Source organism: Lacerta agilis, chromosome 13 (genome assembly GCF_009819535.1).
Source record: "Lacerta agilis isolate rLacAgi1 chromosome 13, rLacAgi1.pri, whole genome shotgun sequence".
NCBI classification, from domain to species: domain Eukaryota; kingdom Metazoa; phylum Chordata; class Lepidosauria; order Squamata; family Lacertidae; genus Lacerta; species Lacerta agilis.
The window spans coordinates 35,539,265-35,558,320 of NC_046324.1; the positions used below are offsets into that span (position 1 = coordinate 35,539,265).

Here is a 19,056-nt window from a genome sequence, read left to right on the forward strand (position 1 = left end):
GGGCTATCTCCAGCAAGTAGGGATTGTAAAGACGAAAATAGGCTTGCTCATAGCAGCAAAAATACTGATTTATGGGGGTTACACTTTGGAAGAAAGCTGTAAACATTTTTTTTCAAATGTATTATTTTGAGTCTAATAGGAGATAACACTGGAGCAGAAATAACAGACGGAACACAGTGTGTAAAGTAGGATGTTATTAAAATTTAATGGGTTCATTTACCACTTTCTGAGAGACATCTGATCTGAAGAGTGATATGCTCATTTCCTTACCTCATTACCAGTTTCAGGATTGTAATGAAGGGATCAAGTGTAATGAAGGGATCCACTGACAGACAATGCTGCCATAGATAGACTTTCCATTTTGTATGCAAGTACATGAAAATACTCAGAAACAATGAGAGGAAAATAATCAGAAACAATGAGAGGAAACCAGGAGCAGTTGTTACAAACCTGTGTCATTAGAGGGCAAGGAGAAAGGCAGTAGTGACAAAACTATATGCCTGTTTTTCCACAATGCGTTGCCGGTGTCTTTACCCACATTCTATTTGATATTAGATACTGTTTTTCTGCCTGGTACATAACCCTGCTGCTGCTTAAATTTCCATTTTGCTTGGGTCTGACTGCTCTTTTTTGGGTACTTCAGTGGGTCTCTAAAAATCTTGGTTTCATTTTTTCGCAATGACAATGCTAGTCATGAATTATTCTGATATAAAATATAGAACTCTGCTGTGACAATTCGATGGATTCCGATTTAAGATCCTGGTTCTTCAAATTGCAAGTGAAAAAACCCACAGTTGAATGAAAGCAGCTATATTTGATACCATCATTTGTGGTGAGAAGCAGAAAGCATCAAAAGGATTTCTGATGATTAGAGTGAGTCAGTTTTGCTTTGGGGTAAGAAACCAACTGCCAGTTTCTTTTGTTGTTTTATCCTACGTTAGAGGTTGGGAAGGCATTTTCATTTTGCTTACATTTTCTGGTGGCTTTTTTTCCTTTTCCCACTTAAAATATGTGGTCTAGTTTCCTTAAGTGAGTTATCTGGATGTATTTGTACACCTGCAGTGCACTTGTTCTTTGTGCCTCTGGCATGCTGTGGTTTAGACAGTGTAGATTACTTCATGGGAAATTGTGGTGAAGGTGGATAAATGCTTCACTTTTGCAAACAAAACCTTCAACCACATGGTCTCATAGTACTTTCTTGTCCTGTGGTTCTAAGATCTTATATCTCTGGCTTTGTAGATAGCCCAGAGTTTTAGGAAATGAAAAGATGAGGCTACACCTGAAAATGATAAACCTGAGATCATTTAAGCCTTTTTCAGCTTTCAAAACACCTTACCAAAAAAATAAAATAAAAATAAAAATTGAAAGCATAGTCTGTAGTGACAGCAATAGTGGCTTTGTAATATTGCTACAGGAGCAAACAGAAGGATGCAGCCCAGGTGTGCAGATGGTAAACTGCATTGGCGTGCTTTAGTGGTACCTGGGATACAGGCACATTTCTCTTTACAGTTTCTATAATTTGTTCAAGTCCTCACCATCTTTGCTTACAACAAATAGAAAGAGCTCCTGAATGTGCTACTAGGAAAACTGGCAGAGAGATCCCTTTAGGAATTTCAAATCTAAGTTTCCAGAAAGCAGTACAGATACTGATCTCCCTCTCCCCACTTTCCTGTTTATTTCCTTCTGAACAAAGGAAGGTTTTTCTCCTTCCACTGTCTCTCAGGATTACAGAGATATTTGTTAATACTGATAGTAATGTATGGTGCACCATCCTTCTGACAGTGGCACCCTGTAATCTTGATTGGTAAGTAGATAGATGGTCCTTCCATATTCATAATTCTATTATTATGCTCATATTGCCATGGGATGCCTAGAGGACAAATCACATCAAACTAGAAATAATAATAATAATAATAATAATAATAATAATATATTTTATTTTATTTCTCTCACAATGAGAGCATCCTGACTCCAGAGATAAACTCTAGTGCCACCTAGTGACTGAACTATTTAATGACACTATCAGCATGCTTCAGGCTTCTGATAATCTTGTCTCCCCCCCCCCCCCGGAACCCTAATGGTTAATTGGTGTCTATTTTGTAAAGCTACAAGATTTATGTGCCTCATGATGCAGCAGGTTTAGGGCAATTAAAAATGAACAGTTGACATTTTTAGTGGGAGAAAGCCCAGGATAAAGACTCTTCTTCTTCTTCTTCTTCTTCTTCTTCTTCTTCTTCTTCCCCTCCCTTCTCCCTCCCTCCCTCTTCCCCCTTCCCATTCCCTCTTTATTCTTTTTTTTTTGTCTTTTGGCCCCTTTTTAGGACTATTCTTCTAGTATTGTTAAATTATGTAGGGGTTGTATGTAGAAGTGTGTGTGTTTTTTGTGTTGTGAAATTGTCATGTGTTTTGTTGCATATGATTTTGCTGTTTAATAAAATCTAATAAAAAAATGAACAGTTGACATTTTTAAAGCAAGGGCTGAGGAGTTGTGAACATTAACATGTTTGCTCTCCCATGAAGAAAACAAAGGCAAAGAGTTATATAACTCCATTTCTCTATGTGAGATGAAGAGTAACAGATATTTGCAGAACTATTTTTTGACTACCTTAGTTGATCACTCCCATTTACCCTTTTTATGGTTTGTATATGTTGATGCTCTACCGAGGTGCGAAAATGGGAAGGCCTCTGCCAGAGCCTTTCTTGCTGTTGATTCACTCTTTTCAGCAGGCAAGATGGCCACCAACTTAAATGGCTTTAAAAAGAGTATTAAGCAAATTCATGGAGGAGAAGGCTATGTTCTGTCTCTACTGTTGGACACAGGACAATGCTAGTTGGTGGGTATTGCAAGTGCGGAGAGCGCATCTGTATTACTCAGGCTTCCATAGGCATCTGGTTTGCCACCGTGAGAACAGGACTCCAGATGTTATGTATTGAAGTTCTCACCCTAGGCCACTAGGGGTGTTGTGTATATAGTTTCACTCTGCCCACCGTGACTGCAATTCTCACTCAGATCCACATGCAAATGAAGGATTGAGAGTGCTGTTCACGGATTGGTTAGCTAGAGAGAGTTGTTACTGTTGCATGTTACTGAGCACTATATAAGCAGGCTGGCTCAGCCCTTCAGATCAGTTCTGTTCCAGCCTGAGAATAAAGAGAGCTGCTTGGAGAATCACTGCTATGTCCACCCACTCCTTAATATCAGATTTAATGGATGTTTGCCCTGATCCAGTAGGGCTGCTTTTGGACTTCCGGGGGAAGAACATGACAGACAATGTCTTCTGTCAGCAGGCTGCCAATGGAGATAATTACATGGTAATATATGATGGCCAAGGCATAAATCTTGGCTATTTAATTCACTCTGGACATAAGAGGGAACAAGGGATTAATCTCTGATGCTCTGAAAAAGTCATTTTTTACACCTGAAGACTGAGAAACTGTCAGCTCCTGGGAACCCGAGTGGGAGTGAGTGATTTATGAGAGGAGGATTTAACATCTTGCCCAAAAGCCACACAAGAGCCCTGATGGACAGTGAGTCTGCAAAAGCATCACTTTCTTAATTACCTCTGAGACAGTTACATTTCATGACTAAGAGAGGTAGTGCGAACTGTTTTCTGGCTTTAAGAAGAGTAGATCATTAAAGCGCTGAAGGCAGAACAAAAAGCATGTTCTAATTGTTTAAGTCAAAAAAATTTTTTAAACCAACTGCTAACAAAACTAAATTTTGAACGAAACTAAAGGTTACTAAAGGGACCCAGGTGGCGCTGTGGGTTAAACCACAGAGTCTAGGGCTTGCCGATCAGAAGGTTGGCAGTTCGAATCCCTGCGACTGGGTGAGCTACATAAGAATTTTACCAGCCATGCTTGTCTCAATTTAGAAATTTCCAAAGCATCCACTACAGCCAAGTTGCCTCCAAGGTACTTTTGCCTGGCTCACATTGTGAATCCCCAAAACACAATTTCTTGAGTTTCTGTTTGTTCTCTTACTTGTTGTTCAAACCCTTTATAGTATCTTATTTAAAAAAATTATATTGCTTTCCATAACTACTTTGAATGTGCCCACTTTAAATTCCCATTGGACAGATGCATCTACTATTGATTTTCCATCCTTGGTTAAAAAAAAAAAGGGGGGGGGGTCATAAACCATGCCATATAACCTCAATGGCTTAATTAACTGTCCTCAGGAAATTGGCCCCACTTTTACGTATTAACCCATTTTACCCGAGACTTCCTCCTGGGGAAATGTGGAAAGAGATCAGAACTGGGCCATTCCGTGAAAAATGAGCCTGATAAGAATGCTAGATGAGCGCTGGACTTTGGTGAGGAAGATTCCAAACGTGCAGTCTAACCATTTTTTAAAAAGCTAAAGACAAAAGAAGTTTATTTTATGGACCTTCTTTTCAAAAGTCCACCCACGTAGTCTTCACAGAAGTGTTCAAGTTTTAAAAAAATTGATGATTGTCCCACCCGTGACAGCATTTTTTCCTTAATTTTGTATCGTTAAATTTCTTAAACTTAATTCCTGATTGCATAGTTGTAACCAATAAACATTGATTTAAATAGATATGCTGAGTTTATCATTGATTCACCTCCCAACTCACAGAGTTTTTCCATAAATCAAACTTATCTCAAGCTCCATGTCCTTTTTTTGTCCCACCCGTGACAACACTTTAAACATTTGATAAAATTGTCAAAAATATCCATAAAAATAATAAAAAATTAGTAAAATGTTCAGCATCTTATTAAGAACATAGTTTAAATTTTGGTTGTTAATTTTTATGTATATTTACATTGTTACACATGTGTGAATACCAAAAAACATGGTCAAAGTGTCCCACCCGTGACAATGGAATGGCCCAACTGGTTCAGGAAATAGTATGGAGTTATGAGGTCACTCATGATGGTGTGGGCTGTTTTAAAAAGTCATGAATGGGGAATAGTGGTGTGTATGTGTGGAGGAGGAGAAGGGTGGAAGTTTCTCTATCTTTTGGCTGTCTCTTTATTTTGGCTACCACTTACAGCACAAAATGCCAGAGTCCTGTCATACCTTAAAGATGAGCAAATTTTATTATGGCATATGATTTTGTAGTGTAAAATCAACTTCATGTATCTGATGAAAGAAAGTCAGCCTATCTCTCATATTTATCTTCATTTGGTTGCAGAGTACACTAGTGAACACAGTGTGCTATTCAAATACTACTGAAGAAAAAGCGTACTTTAGAGCACACAAAGCAAACACAACCTTTTTTTGCACCCTTGATATTTCATCTTCCTCTCAGTTCTTGAAATAAGTCTCAGTCTTGGAGTACCTTTTAGCATAAAAATACCAGAGTAGGCTAATCAATCTCTTTAAGAGTGTATAGAGTTGTCTGGCAATCACCTGTTTTGAGCACTTGGGTCAGGAGTCTATTTAATAATTAGTTTATTTACTTATTAGGGAAGTTTTTAATGCTTGATGCTGTATTGTTTTTAATATTTGGTTGAAAGCCGCCCAGAGTGGCTCGGGAAACCCAGCCAGATGGGCGGGGTATAAATAATAAATTATTATTACACTAATAATAATAATAATAATAATAATAATAATAATAATAATAATAAATTATCATCTCCATAATTCTCTAGGCTGGAAAAGGGATGTTGCAACTGGCTTATAGTTGTTTACATGTTCTGGGGACAGGCCTAGGTTTCTTCAAGAGTGGTGTGATTACTGCTTCACTTTAAACAGGCTGTTAAGGAATTTAAAACTTCTTGGTGTTTTCTTTTCTTTGTCCCTGAGATGAACCTATGCAACTAATTAGAATTTTCCACCAAGAAGGGCAGGGGTGTGTGTGTGCGTGAGAGAGAGAGAGAACTAGCACTTGTAGGAAAAAACCTCAAAGCAGATTACAAAAAAATGTAACACTTGTAGAAGTATACCTGATTTTTCTATTATGGTATCATATCTCTAACATTGGGTATCTTTTCCCAATTTCTTTCCAAACATTTCTGTTTTATTTTTGTGTGAATATAGCTGTCTCTTTAGTCTCTGGGATTCATTTGGCTTTGACTGTTGCTTCTGTGAGGAATGTTCGAAAGTGTAAGATAGTAACAAAGAAGTTTAACAAGGTTAGACAGACAAAATATACTGCCATAGCTTCCCACACAGCGTGCAATTGATATTAGACATGGGAACAAATTATTTCAAGCTACTTTTAAGGGAAATTGTGACTGCAGATAGTAGTCATAAACTCTAATGTATGCCCCCATAGCCTTATAACACTATAGTGAACTGCATATTAATGACATTCTTTCTACAGTTAAAATAAAATGGAAATATTTTATTAAACTAACACAAGCAAGGATATTGTTGTTGTTGTTGTTGTTCAGTCGTTCAGTCGTGTCCGACTCTTCGTGACCCCATGGACCAGAGCACGCCAGGCACGCCTATCCTTCACTGCCTCTCGCAGTTTGGCCAAACTCATGTTAGTAGCTTCGAGAACACTGTCCAACCATCTCATCCTCTGTCGTCCCCTTCTCCTAGTGCCCTCCATCTTTCCCAACATCAGGGTCTTTTCTAGGGAGTCTTCTCTTCTCATGAGGTGGCCAAAGTACTGGAGCCTCAACTTCAGGATCTGTCCTTCTAGTGAGCATTCAGGGCTGATTTCTTTGAGAATGGATAGGTTTGATCTTCTTGCAGTCCATGGGACTCTCAAGAGTCTCCTTCAGCACCATAATTCAAAAGCATCAATTCTTCGGCGATCAGCCTTCTTGATGGTCCAGCTCTCACTTCCGTACATTACTACTGGGAAGACCATAGCTTTAACTATACGGATCTTTGTCGGCAAGGTGATGTCTTTGCTTTTTAAGATGCTGTCTAGGCTTGTCATTGCTTTTCTCCCAAGAAGCAGGCGTCTTCTAATTTCGTAACTGCTGTCACCATCTGCAGTGATCATGGAACCCAAGAAAGTAAAATCTCTCACTGCCTCCATTTCTTCCCCTTCTATTTGCCAGGAGGTGATGGGACCAGTGGCCATGATCTTAGTTTTTTTGATGTTGAGCTTCAGACCATATTTTGCGCTCTCCTCTTTCACCCTCATTAAAAGGTTCTTTAATTCCTCCTCACTTTCTGCCATCAAGGTAGTATCATCAGCATATCTGAGGTTGTTGATATTTTTTCCGGCAATCTTAATTCCGGTTTGGGATTCATCCAGTCCAGCCTTTTGCATGATGAATTCTGCATATAAGTTAAATAAGCAGGGAGACAATATACAGCCTTGTCGTACTCCTTTCCCAATTTTGAACCAATCAGTTGTTCCATATCCAGTTCTAACTGTAGCTTCTTGTCCCACATAGAGATTTCTCAGGAGACAAATGAGGTGATCCGGCACTCCCATTTCTTTAAGAACTTGCCATAGTTTGCTGTGGTCGACACAGTCAAATGTTTTTGCATAGTCAATGAAGCAGAAGTAGATGTTTTTCTGGAACTCTCTAGCTTTCTCCATAATCCAGCACATGTCTGCAATTTGGTCTCTGGTTCCTCTGCCCCTTCGAAATCCAGCTTGCACTTCTGGGAGTTCTCGGTCCACATACTGCTTAAGCCTGCCTTGTAGAATTTTAATCATAACCTTGCTAGCGTGTGAAATGAGTGCAATTGTGCGGTAGTTGGAGCATTCTTTGGCACTGCCCTTCTTTGGGATTGGGATGTAGACTGATCTTCTCCAATCCTCTGGCCACTGCTGAGTTTTCCAAACTTGCTGGCATATTGAGTGTAGCACCTTAACAGCATCATCTTTTAGGATTTTAAATAGTTCAGCTGGAATATCATCACTTCCACTGGCCTTGTTGTTAGCGAGGCTTTCTAAGGCCCATTTGACTTCACTCTCCAGGATGTCTGGCTCAAGGTCAGCAACCACATTACCTGGGGTGTATGAGACCTCCATATCTTTCTGGTATAATTCTTCTGTGTATTCTTGCCACCTCTTCTTGATGTCAAGGATATACATACAGCTTAGCAACATTAGACTCTTGATAAATTTGAGCTACCCACAGGCTCTTATTAGAAATTTCAAAATCCCTGATTTTATTTTAACTTCCTAGGTACCTTTTTTGCATAAATGTATATTGTTTTTGCTAAGGTATACTGATCGAACCACAGAATAATTTGGGAGCGTCTAATGATTCTGAGCTTTTTAAATTATTATTTTATTTAAAGGCAACATCTCTTCTGTCCCATCAAACATAGTCTCGCAGCTTAAGGATTTACACCTACTGAACTGGGGGATAAAAACCAGATCAGCAGGGCCAGAGTAGCCCCCAGGAATAGTTAAACATGCACCTGATGATGTGGCCTATAGCCCACAAAAGCTCATGCCATAATAAATCTTGTTGGCCTTTAAGATACTACAAAACTTTTTTTGTTGTTACAAAAGATCAATACTACTATCCCTCTGGAAGTTACCTTCAGTGAAAACATCTTCACGTGTGCAAATGCAGGTTGAAAGTGTTTCAGTTTGACCCTGGTGTGGGGTAGAGAACTAGTATAGACAGTGTCTGTAGTTGACTAGATTGAAATGAATTTCCTCCAATTCGGTTTGAAAATGTTGGAAGTAGCATTGGCAATTATATTTGAGCTGTTAAGACATTTATCAAGAATGACAGAAAGAGGAACAAAAGACATTCAGCTGTGGTCTCTCACTATGTGCAAAGCACCCAACAGGTTACAGTGATTCTATGTATTGTCATGGTGGATAATTCTGCATTATCTTTCTAAGCTTGTGTGGCAGTCCTTTTTCAGCATGTGTGCTTTTGTCATTGTCAACTCCACAGTCCTTTAGGCTGATAAAGCTTCAATGCCTTTGAAATACCCAGGTTTAACTGGCTTATAGGATAAACAAACAGCTGGATACCAGTGATCAAACTGAGATTGGACTATTTTTAGCAGCATCTTTGTCTAGTCTCCCAGGTGTAATATAGAAAGTTCCTGGTCCTAATGCAAAAGGGATTTGAAGGAGGCAGAGGTGGAGTTTCAAGTTTTTCCATGAGTCTTTTAAATGAACTATAATTTCTGAAAGTTGCTTACTGACACCACAACAACCAATTTTCTCAGAGGCTGTGCCTAGGAATGATTTATGTGGCCCTAGCAGAGCATCCCCAACTTGCTTAGGAGCAGTGCCATTGTAAATCTCTGTGCCACATTATCATGAGACAAGAAGAATTGTGACAAAGGGCCTTCAACAGAGTAGAACCCTTTATTCAGTTTGAAATTGTATTTAGATTACTAATATTGTAAGTTAGGTGCAATCTGTAACTTAAATGCTGTATATGATACTGTATAGAATGTTAATGAGTTCTGTGGAGATGTCATGGAGGTGATGGTCAGATCCTGAGGAGAAATGGGAAGAGCTCAGGGAATTGGAGCTGGATGACACTGTGGAGGGTCCTAGTGGGATTGGGGAGGTGAAATTGGGATTTCCAAGAAGTGTCTGAACCCAGAGGGGAGGCCAGTAGTCCAGGGAATGAGAACTAGATCCAGGGGAGTGGCCATATGGGTTGGCAGAAGAATGTTCTGCCCCTTTGATATTGGACACCCCTAGTTAGATATCTCCTGCTGTAGAGTCACCCCTGGCACTGCCTTCTGTTAGTGAAGTGTAAATCAGATGCTGAGCTAGGGCCAAAACTGCCTCCATTTGCCAGCACTAGCAGGAACATACCTCACAGACCCAACCTGCTTGAAGGAATGCGTGTTTGCTCACCCAATCCCAAGAGTTTTTGGAGAAGAGTTTTGGATTTGATATCCCGCTTTATCACTACCCGAAGGAGTCTCAAAGCGGCTAACATTCTCCTTTCCCTTCCTCCCCCACAACAAACACTCTGTGAGGTGAGTGGGGCTGAGAGACTTCAGAGAAGTGTGACTAGCCCAAGGTCACCCAGCAGCTGCAGGTGGAGGAGCGGAGATGCGAACCCGGTTCCCCAGATTACGAGTCTACCGCTCTTAACCACTACACCACACTGGCTCTGCTGCTTGCCATTCTATGAGCTGTGCCTATCCTGCACTTCAAAAGGAATGTGTGGGGGCATGGGTGTAGCCAGGATTTTTGTTAGGGAGGGCAGGCCTTTCGTTGGGGGGGGGCAGAACCTCAGCTATGTATTTTTATTGATTGGGGGGCAGCTGCCCTTTCCTGCTCCCCGGCTACACCCATGTCATTTGTTGGATCAATATATTTATTTGCACTTGGCCAGTTGTCTATACCTCTTAGGTACCCGCTGCACCTTGTAACTTGTGTCTTGCCTATGTACTGACCTGATTTATTCACTAAAGCCTTTGTCAGAATTACAGCTGCTGGCAGTGAAGACATGACAGTTTATATGATTTCTTTTCTATTTTATAATTCATTCATGTATATGTTATTCATTTAAAGTCATTTGGAGACCTGTTTGATGACAAATGAAAAACAAGCAAACACACACACACACACACACACACACACAGATTTTTGGTGTGACTTGGAGAACTAAAGAATGTAGAAACCTTTGTTTTAACAGTTATTAGAAATCAAATTTTAATTAATGTGTTTTGTGCTGCACTCCTAATGATTTGTTCTAGGGAGTAAGTCCCACGGAACTCATGTGGGCATATGAACTTAATATAATGTGTAAGGAGGGCAATGTCCATGCCAAAAATCAATCAGAATTCCCATGTAAAATCCTTTTTCATCATGCTTACCCTGAATGGGTGTCAGCAATTAACATAGAGTACAAGTGTATTTTAACAAGACTAGAAGTACAGAAGATAGCAGTCTACTCTGGGCTATCCAGTAGTACCAGTAATTTATATGTGTAGGAAAGCAAAGGAGGCAAGTGAGAACTACATTAGAGACTGTCTCCCTGTTCTTCTCCCATCTCTCCCAGGCCACCTGACATCTTGTTCTGTGATAAGGGTCCTGATGTGGTATCTTTGAATGTGATTGTATTAATGTGTTTTGATCTTACTTGTAAGCCACATTGGACAGATCTGATTCCTTTAAAGTTGGAATGTAAATAGTAAACAAATGAATAGCCTATAGTTCTGGAACTCACTCCCTTTTGTAGCCTTACCAAAATTCAAACCGCAATATTTCCTTGAAATAGTATAATGGACTTTTTTGCACATTACAATAAACCATGATTTATGGCTTACCATTATTGAACAGTATTACTGTGACATAACTTTAATTAAAACCTAAACCCAGATACACTGCTATCACTAGTGAGGGGGAAAGAGGAAATGGATATAAGGGCGGGGGTGGTAGCCGTTTTGTTGCTCACAGTTCATTGTGGGTTTTTTTTAAGAGCCTCAGAAAGGCTTCCTTGCTTGAGTGGTACAGCAAAGGAAGACAGTCTTTATAGAAGGAGAACATTTAAGGCAGTGGTTTTCATCCAGTGTGCCGCGGCACCCTGGGGTGCCTTGAATGATGGCCAGGGGTGCCATGGGCAATACTGGCCTCTTCTTCTTTCCTTCCCTCCCTCCTCTGATACCCTCTCATGTCTCTGCCTCCCAGAGACTTGTACAGCTGTTTGTTACAGCAGCCCTGGCAACAAGCTTTCCAGGCGAATGGTGCCTCTGGGGCTGGCCAGGGGATGCTACTCAGGCTCCTGTAGGCAGTGGGAGGAAGCACCTCTCTTTGTGGCGGCGGGGGGGGGGGCAGCTCAGAGATCAGGGGCAGCAACTGCAGTTGCCCAGAGGACTCCCAAGGAGAGGGGAGAAGAGAGGAGGCTGAGGGAATACTCCACAAGGAAGGGTCTTTGAAAAAGTTCTGCAGGCAAGGAGTGACATAACTGGGCTCCTGAGCCCCACAGGGGTGCTGCACAAAGAATGTAGTTGGTCAAGGGAGCCGTGGACCCAAAAAGATTGAAAACCTCTGATTTAAGGTATTGTTTAAACAGTACAGGCATTTGAGGGGTGGGGAAGGGACAGAATGTGCTTCTTGTCACAAGTGATTTCATACTCCATATGTGTCTGTGTCCCTTGTGCACATCTGCTCTGTGTAGAACATAAAATAAAAATAGAATTAAAAATGGTATCTGAAGATGGAATCCCATTTTCCCAACTATCTATATTGCTGAGAAAATGTGGTTTAACTCAGCAACAAAATGCTTCCTTTGGGGAATAAGTTGAGTTCCCTAGCAACAAAAATGTACTGTATGCATATATTGTGCAAAACATGCCAGACATCTGGAAAAACACCCTTTAAGAGTCTGATTGATAACTTGACTGCTGCTATTAATTGAAGTAGGAAAAGTGAAAGCTATCATAACTAAAATATTATCCAGTTGTCAAATGAAGTGATGATTTAAGATATAAATTTCGTCATTTAGGGCTGACTGTGAGACAAGCTATGGTTTGCAACTATATTAACTCAGAGAAGCAACATCATCTTCATAATGGAACAAGAATACTGTTTGACAACATATATTTTTAGTATTTTTAAAAAATAATGTTTACTGGATTATATCCTGGTGTGTATAGTTGTACTAAAAATATTTACTAAAATTTATGTTTCTTGATTCTTCTGAAGTAGTAAGAAACAGGTAGGGCAGAGCAGTGAGTCTGCTGCATTGGTGGCCAGCTTTCATGAGCACATCATCAGAGTATGTATGTATATTTGTTTGTGTAGTCAAAGCCACTATAAAACAAGCATCAGGATATGTACCTGCAGAGATGGGGATGGGGGGGGGATTGACCACTCAAGACAGAGAATGTAGCAACTCAAACATACATCCCCCCACTGTCTAAGGCAACAAAACTGACCCCATTAATCATAGTGGCTGTGACAGTATTTACTCTTTTCTCAGTAAAAAGTTGCAGTGGAACTTGGAGCAGAGCAAGCATACAGAACAATGTGGCCAGCCTCTGATCCAGTAAGGCAAAGGACTCATGAATGTTTGGCTAGCAATAGTAATGGTTGGATTGGAATGTCTGGCATTCACCAGTGGAGGGCTTAAAAGCAAGAGGGGGTTTATGACTGCAAACATTCCCCTTTTCTATACACCTCACCCTTAAACATGCATCTCCTGTATGTGGGACCTGCATTGACGTTACCTCAACAGCTGGTGTAGTGGAGTAAAAGTTCCTGGTGTGTGTGTGGAATCCTAAGACATAGTACCTGTAAGAATTTTGTGAAAACAAGGGTTGGCAATCCCTCGTTCCCCAAGTTACCAGGAGTGGCCTTTCCAGATTGGCGTGGTGGTGTCTTGGGCCTCCTGTACAGTGGGAAAGCACTTTGAGGCTGCAGGGGAAGACAAGACTGTAAGATCCTGGGAGCCAGTTAGCATCCACACTGGACTCCCAGCAGACAGGACTTCAGGGCAGACTCCCTTTGCCTAGTCCACCTTCATTGGGACTTCCCCATATGTCCTCTATTGCTTATCTTCCTGCCTTGGTTTTTTCATGAACAGGATTTTGTGGTTATCAGCATTGCAGTGGACAGCTGCCAGTCACTGGTTTCAGGCCAGGAAGCAATTTGACCCACAGGTAGATTTGCTTTGCTCCTGTGGGTTTTCCGCTACCCCATAGCTATTGTCACAACTTTGTAATGGCAGTAGGGAAGGACAGGGAAGGGGCCCATGTCATCAGGAGATCTCCTTAAGAGGTGTTAAAGGGTGGCACTTCCTGTCCAGAAATCCAGCTTGTGGGTTGATGGACCATAGTACCCCCCTACCAGTCTGTAACTGGGGTCCAGTGGAAGAGGCTCCCACTGTGGGGGACCCCAACATCAGTTGACCCTGTCTATTGACTGGCAGCTTATCAACCAGCAAGTTGGCTGGATCTTCAGTGCCTATGCCAAACCTATTCTTCTGTCATCACTAAAGTTGTGGCCTAATTTTTATCCAGCATCTCCTTGTCTTTGTTTTTTGTCTGTTTCCCCTCCCATGGCTTCGCTGTGCCTGGATTTGCAATCTACTCTTCCTATATTTGTTCTGAAGCCAGCTTATTGGTGCAAAGTATCCTTTCTCCATCTTTCCCACCACCAAGGAGCCCCCTTGTTGCTTTCTAAGTGTAAACAACATAAAGCCAAAGAAGGATGTCAACATCCTGTGTCTTATCTGAGTTATGGGTTTCCTGTGCACAGTTGATTTGAATCTTAGGCTCTTTCACTATGGGGTGGATTGAGTGGATGGGTGTTCTGTGTGTTTTGGCTCTCAGGTGAGTTTATTGTAGGTGTTTTAATTTAATGCCACTTCTTCTTCTTGGTAGTCTCTGTGACTAAGGATAGAGACAAAGCCTCATTCCTCTTCCATGATTTTCCTGATGCTGACTGTTTTTAATTCTTCTGCTAGTAGAGGTGCACTAATAGTGAGGATATACCAGGATATCATTCCATCAGAAAACCACTGGGGATGTTCCAACATAGACTGTCCCATTGGTGACCTACCTATCTTCATGATGCATTGTGACAGATCCTAAAGGGTTCTAGCCAGTGTTGCTGGAGCATAAAATTCAAGAGTTCAGGGAACTGTTCAGGTCATTGCTGATATGTATTGGGGACAATCAAGGGGTTCTACTGAAAGAATCAAGCACATCTGTCATATTTCTTAAGTTTATTGTACTAATCAAGGCTTGCTTCAATTCTATTAGAAAGCTTAGATTTTTAGAACACTCAATTTTCTTAGACTTTGTTCAGCATGACAGAAGTGAGAAGTTAAACAAAAGTTGATTGTTTCCCATTATAGGTCTGAACAATTTCTAGAGCCAAGAAGATGTAGGAAGAGTTAACTTTTACCCATCTAGCTGATGTAATTAAGAAGGGACAGCTTTGTTTATAGTTAAAAAGCACTTAACAAATGAGACCTGTCTCAGCTGTCTTAATGGTCTGGTGCCTGTAACTCATATTAGCAACATTAAAATGCTTCAACTCTGCATTTGGCTCTTAATCTGTCTACTTGCTGCAATGCCTCCTGTATTACGGAACTATTTTCTTCCTTGGGATTGTTCTTGCCCTTTCTGCATCTTTTGTGGCAGAGGCACAAATGCAGACTTGACAGGAGGGGAATTGGTGGAAGAGTACTTGGAGAGTTAGGCTGCAGTTGGCATGCTAGTCTGTGACAGCCAAAAGAAAGAGAGAGTATTCAAATGTCAGGCAGACTATGTGTGACAAGGACATGAAGATAAGAGGAAAGGAGACAGTCTGGCTGAGACTGCAGTTGAGAGAGAATTACCAAAGAGGTTGTGTTGGTCTCAAAAATGTCCTTCTGTTTCCCAGATCAAAGAAGGACTGACAGTCCATGTAATGTTTGCTGGTGTGAATGACAAAGACAAATATCAAGAATAGTGGCCCAGTTTATAACTCCCTAGGAGAGTAAGGGGGAACACTGGTTTGAGCTGTACTTTGAATCACTGTGATATTTCACAGCAAGCTGAGAACAGACTAAAAGGGATTTATTTTACTTTCAGAACATGCTCATAGGTTTTCCTTCCATTAGATAGTTGTCTGTGAACAGCATGCTTGAATTATGCTGTGTGTTACCTCTGTTGAGTTTGAGCCTTAAAAACACAGTTTCACTGACCTATGGCTGTCTTTGCTAACATTCTGCAGAGGGAATTTTGTTTGGATGGTGAGGTATTCATATTAATCAATCTATTACAGCCAATAGACTGTACTAAGAATCTTGGAGCAAAACAATTGTTAAAGTACAAGATAAGAACCATCGTATAAAACTACAGTGGTACCTCGACTTACGAGCTCCTCGATGTACGTCATTTTCGACTTCCGAAACACTTCCGGGAGAAAAAAAATGGACGCCGCTTCCAAATTTTCCGACCTACGAAGGGAAAGCGGCGGCGCAATACCTTGACCTACGAGTTTTTTAATGCAGTTTTCTCGACCTACGAATTTTTTCCCCTCCGGAGATAGCGCCTTTCGAGTTACGGAAATTTCGACCTACGAGGGCACCTTCGGAATGCATTAACGTCGTAAGTCGAGGTACCACTGTATAGTAATCTTGACTTAGCTCCTGATAACAGGATTTCCAGTTTCAGGTGGCAAGTTGATCTCTTGCTGTTGCTGCTACTGATAGAAATTTAGCCACTGCCAGAGATTCCTTTGGGTTTTTAACTTGCTTTAGATATTTACCGGTAACTTAAAATTGAACTGACCTTCCTGGTAGTTTGTCAGCAAAGGGCCAATCATATGCTGCCAGATTCCCACATAGAGATTACAAAACAGAAGGTCATATTCTATAGCATGGGTAGGCAAACTAAGGCCCGGGGGCTGGATCCAGCCCAATCGCCTTCTAAGTCCATGTCATGGTCCGGCTCACGTGCGGTCGAAGTCCTTGCCTCTTCAGAACAAACTTAGGAAAGCCCCAGTCCTGCAAAGCCCTACTGGTCACAGGGCCTGGCTCCTGCACGCACTCCTGACGATCCAGCCCATGGACTCCGGGAATCATCGTGTTTTTACATAAGTAGAATGTTTACATGAGTAGAATGTGTCCTTTTATTTAAAATGCATCTCTGGGTTATTTGTGGGGCATAGGAATTCGTTTATCCCCCCCCCCCCCCCAATATAGTCTGGCCTCCCACAAGGTCTGAGGGACAGTGGATTGGTCCCCTGCTGAAAATGTTTGCTGACCCCTGTTCTATAGATTCTACCTCTTGATTAATACAGGGATATAACCTTAAGAAAATTGGCCTGGGCAGCATACTTGCGTCAAAGCTGAGGTATTCATATGAAGCACAAGATGTAAAACAATGATTGACATACTTGTGTTGAGGTGGCATTACCTTACTATTTGAGGCCACATTTATGAAAAGGTAAAGCAATTTAAAGTGATGCCCTCCTTTTTAGTAGCTCAAGATCAGGTCACACATCTTTGTGTCAGAAATGCAACTTAGTGGAAATAACTTCTTTGTCTCTTTTTGAGGTGAACTATGAATGTCACACCCCAAAATAACATAAATGTCACTTACATGAGTGCCCATGAAGCCTACCCCACCCCTTAAGGGTATCTTATAGATGACTACTCTTGAACTTCTGAATTTACCCTCCTTGGACCTGGGAAACAGCCTGCCCCTGTTTTCCTCCTGGCAGTTGGCATTGTGGTCACAGCTCATTGTGTTCTGTGTACCAGAAATTAGTTTCTAGACAATATGTGTAGAAGAAAACCAAGTGGGAATATGCTCCTGATCTCACATGGCTAGAGAATGTACTGCATGGACTGGTCAAAATGTTCATGTATTCTTTGGTTTTTGACCAGATTGGTTAGCACCAAAAATAAGAACAATTCATCCTGGATTCTTCTGAGGCAATTTTCTAGTGCCTTATGACACCTTAAATCCATTATTTTGTTATTCTTACAACAACCTGAGCAAGGGCAGTTGATAAGATCCATATTAATTTACCCATTTTTCAGATGGGAGCTTAAGACTGAGAGACAAAAACTGGCTTAATCTAAAGCTATCTACTAAGTCAGTGGTGTCCAAACTTTTTTCAAAGAGGGCCAGATTTGATGAAGTTAAGGGCTGTGAGGGCCAACCAAAGCGCCAACCACAGTCATTGACCTTTCTTTAGGATTGAAGTTGCTGATCTTTTTAAAAAAGGATTTTAACCCAAAGTTGTTGAGCTTCTTTTAGTATTTAAGTTGAGCTTTTTTTTGGTTGAAGTTGTTGAGTTTTTTTTTTTTTTTTTAAGGATTTTACCCCAGGAAGTAAACTGCCACAGGGGCAGGATTAAACTGACCAGCAGGCCGGATTAGGCCCCCGAAACAGACTTTGGACATGCCTGTACTAAGTTAATGGCAAGATAGGATTTAAACAAGGAACTTCTAGATTTGTAGCTCAGAATCTTAGCTACTGTAGTACCCTGGCTCTGTGCTAGCCCCCACCCCCTGGCTCTACCCATATGCTTCTCTCCATCTGCATACCGTTCTGGGGGGAAATGCTCTGCTCAGTTATCGCTGTCGTAAAAACACCCAGGCTTTTCTGTAGTTTGTTGTATGTGGGGATGGAGCTGCCTCTACAAAGTGTTTGGCAGCTTAACTGGTACAGAATTTGACCACCAGGTTGTTAACTGACATGGATACCATAAACACATTACCCCAGTACTGAAAGTTTTTAAGTAGCTTCTGGTTTCTGAGTACAGTTCAGAGCATTTTTTTTAAAACCATCACCTTGAAGCTCCTAGAGGGACTGGATATCTAAAGAATCACCTTCTATCACCTGAACCTGGTTGTTGGTGCAGATACGTAATCTTTGTTGACCTATCTTTGTCAGAGATTAATTAGAGGGCCTTTTTTAAACGTCATGTCCAACTATGAAACATTCTCCTGAGGCATGTTCCACCTGTCACTAGACAACTTCCGTCTCCCTTGGATACTTTTAATGCAATTTAAGGAGTTTTAACTTGGAAGTTTATTTAATTTTATTTTTATGGGGTTTTTTGAGTTGTTATTTTAGGGCTTGTGTGAAATAGATGCAATAAATGCATTGATTTCAGTGCTTCGTTTCCTTTCTAGTGGTCAGGGTACATTTAGTAATAGTGCCAGTATTCCATAGAGGAGGAATAAATTGAATGTTGATTTTCCGATTTTTAAAAAATTATGCTAAAAGGGTAAAACGGCACTGCAGTTACACTTAAATTGCCTGCAGTTATTGAAGGGTAAAATGTTGCAATTTGAGAACACTTTGTGCTTGGTGGAGACTAATATGAGGCAGTGCTGAAATACACATAGAGAATGTATATTGTCCTGGTGAAAATAGAGGGGCTTACTGATGTTGAAAGTGGTATTTTACTCTAGCTTTTATTTGTGCTTATAATTTTGAAGGCTTTGTGTTAGTGAAAAGTTTGCAAATTAAAATTAGATTAAAAAATTCATATGAGCGAATAGTTATATAGAATAATAGCCTCTTGATCTACCGGTAAAATAGATAGGGTATTAAGAATTTTATTTTTGGGAAACCTGTAATGTTTAGTGCTTCAGCTGCTCCTTTGTTTTCCAGCAAGTCTTAGTAACATTTGTCTAGTTCAACACATTGGTAATGTCAGTGAAAAAGGCAGGTGGCCTTTTTAGGTTCCCCAGAAAGAAATCAAACAAACATGCTGACAA

At 40.8% G+C, this 19,056-nt stretch overlaps 1 protein-coding gene across 4 annotated transcripts in view; it reads left to right on the plus strand.

The window, feature by feature from the left end:
• The window catches only part of LOC117056348 (ankyrin repeat and fibronectin type-III domain-containing protein 1-like), a 371,686-nt gene that overhangs the window by 69,665 nt on the left and 282,965 nt on the right, over positions 1-19,056 (plus strand). The window lies entirely within an intron of this gene.